Source organism: Dermacentor silvarum, chromosome 1 (assembly GCF_013339745.2).
Source record: "Dermacentor silvarum isolate Dsil-2018 chromosome 1, BIME_Dsil_1.4, whole genome shotgun sequence".
Taxonomy (NCBI): Eukaryota; Metazoa; Arthropoda; class Arachnida; order Ixodida; family Ixodidae; genus Dermacentor; species Dermacentor silvarum.
This window is the reverse complement of record NC_051154.1, coordinates 310,665,990-310,668,854: the sequence shown is the minus strand read 5'-3', so window position 1 is coordinate 310,668,854 and position 2,865 is coordinate 310,665,990. Positions and strand designations below refer to the sequence as shown.

Genomic DNA, 2,865 nt, shown 5'->3' with positions numbered 1-2,865 from the left:
CCGGTGCAAAGTTCGTGTTTCATTAACAGAGACTTCCTTGCCTTTGCTGGCTGGGAGGTCGATAGCGGTGCCAGTTCACCCCGACGTCCGCTAGAATCTCCTCGGCCTCAACCTCGTCCATGTGGTGCTCGGAAAGGTCCTCTCTCCGCACGAGCCTTGCGACGCATGCATACGTCCTCGAACATCCACTCTTGTCGTGTCCAAAGCGCCGATACACAGCACCACGCTGGACACGACATTATCTCCGGATGTGACCCGCACCGTGGTAGCGTAGATAAAGTGGCGCCCACCCCCGCACGACAACAAGCGTGACATTCCCAGCAGTCCGTAGTTGATGTGGAAGGTCGTCCACCGTGATGCCTGGTTTTAGCTTGAGGCTCACCATACGTGTTGAAGAACCTTTGTCTATACATCACCTTGCCATAGGGGGCCAAGGTCACTCACACGTCGTCGTCATGGACGTTGTACAGCCGCCAATGAATCTTCAGTGGCGTATCCGGGTGACATTGGTCGAGTACCATGCAACGGCGATTCTTGACACCTATAACGCCGACAGCGAGCACCTTTTTCTTACCCTCAGCACTCTTCAGTGTAACTGCGCAAACGTGATTCATTTGGTACTCCCCCAAGGTGACCACCTCGGGGAGCATAGCCAAACAAATAAGTGCGTACCTGAAATCCACGATGCACTACGGGCGCGCCTTGATGTCCGCGTGCAAAAAAAAAAAAACAGTATGCAGTGCTGCATCACCTCATGACCTACGTCGTTCTTCAAAAATCCTGTTACCGCGGCTATGCTGGCCCGCAACATGCAACTGCTCGAACGAAGCTCGACGCGGCTGGAAGTGGAATCGACTACACCACAAGCCCATTAGGCCACGCGGACATGCAGAAGTATCAGCTGTAAGCCCATAAACGGAAAAGCTGCACGAGTAAAATAAATTATCACGCCCACGACAGGACTCGAACCTGCAATCTCCTGATCCGGAATCAGGCGCCGTATCCATTAGCCCACGCGGATTTTTTTCTCTTTATTGCCTGGCTTTCACACACAACATTTCACCAAAAGAACAGTGCAATAAGAACAGACAGAGTACAATGTACATTAGGTGAAGGCGTACTCAACCATCATCCTGCTGGCTGCGTGTACTTAGAATTCGCGCAAATCCACCAGCGGCTCTACATTTGAGAGCCACTCGGGAGGTTCCGCTAAAGTTTTATGGATTACAAGAAACCAGTGCATGCTCTCACGAAAATTAATTCGTACAGGCCGTGCATCCTTGCAAACGTAATATCCTGCAATTATGGACCGCCAAATACAGTGGAGGCGCATTAGCAAAATTAAATCAAGAAGCACACCATCCTTGTTATCTATGCTTAAGTACCTAATGCCATACGGGTCAAGTGGAAATTCTTTCTATAGTGTTCTCTGTAATACATCCAAAAAATAGACCCCTTCCCAACAGCGTAAAAAATATGATCGATAGTTTCTGGCTGCTTGCAATTTAAACAGTGCGATCCCCACTCTAAAAATAATTCCTTTCCCTCCCAAAACTTTTCAACTGGTAATGCTCCTGTGTGTAATTAAAAAAAAAGTTTTTGTTCCTGGCGGCACCTGCATTTTCCTTCACACTTTAAAACATCGCTGCCGGGACGTTTCAGTGTACAAGGACATATACAAGGGCACCACGAAAACAATGTCACACAAAGTGCAATACAGTTTTTTTCGTTTCATACTGGACAGGTAATTGTTGGAAAACTGCGCTGAAGAAATCTTACACTCGATACTGCCGGAAGCAGAATGATCCATTAGGCCACGCGGATATGCAGAAGTAGCAGCTACACGCCCATAAACAATGCTGCACGAGCAAAAAAAGAAAGAAAATAACACCTTGAAAACTCGACGTCCGTGAAGGACTGCAAGAAACTTACCATTTCCTGATCCGTGATAATGCGTCAAATTCGCACGGCCTCACGTATAGGAACCACAAGGCGTTCCATAACACTAATGATGTACCACGCAGCAAGCAAAAAAAAAAAAAATCACGTCCGCGACAGGACTCGAACCTGCAATCTCCTGATCCGGAATCAGGCGCCTTATCCATTAGGCCACGCGGACATGCAGCAGTCGCCGCTTCTCCATATCATTAGAGTATTCAAGAAATGAAGGTTTTCCCAAAAGCCCAGAATATGTTGCACTCAAACTGATAACCGGCGCAACATTTTACGGCGTAAATCTTTGTTTCATGCGGTATCGGTTAAAGTAAGCTTTCGCGGATGCGCGAGAATAATCTTCTTCAGCGACGAAGTAGAGAAGCATAATCTTATTCATTGATGACTTTTGTCCAAGTCGTTTTCGTTTGTTTATCACAACTCCTTCGTGGTGGAAGAGTTGCTATAAATGTTTTCTTCCTGCGCGGTCCAGTCTAACTTGTCCCTCCTCACAGTCGTCATCATTTAAAATTCCTCCTAGTGACGCTGGAGCAATATGAAAGAAAGCCGAAACTTTAGCGAAACACGGCATCTCTTAAGATTTGCCAACATCCACAAAACCGGACACTAATTACGAGTATTCAGTGCTATTTAATTTAATGGCTAGAACATGTCACAGGTTGCTTGATGAACATTGTTCACTTCAGTAGACATCTCTGTCTTCCCAGACCATCTCCCAGTTCTATTTTCCCACCAAACACTTGAACAATTTAGGACAGGTCTTGTATGTCCAGTAATTTTATCGCAACACACATGTATTATGCGGCCTAAAAATCATATCACAGCTTTCGCATAGTGCTGGCAACCAAACTGTATGCAGCACGCTGGTTATGCATCATACCGAGCTGCTGTGGTGGCATATAGTGGGTTTAC

General features: G+C 46.6%; 1 non-coding gene across 1 annotated transcript; it reads right to left on the bottom strand.

Moving 5' to 3' along the window:
* Window positions 1-2,046: 2,046 nt before the first annotated feature.
* Trnar-ccg (transfer RNA arginine (anticodon CCG)) lies at window positions 2,047-2,119 on the bottom strand. The gene has a single exon. It is a non-coding gene; the product is annotated as a tRNA-Arg (tRNA).
* Window positions 2,120-2,865: the final 746 nt, after the last annotated feature.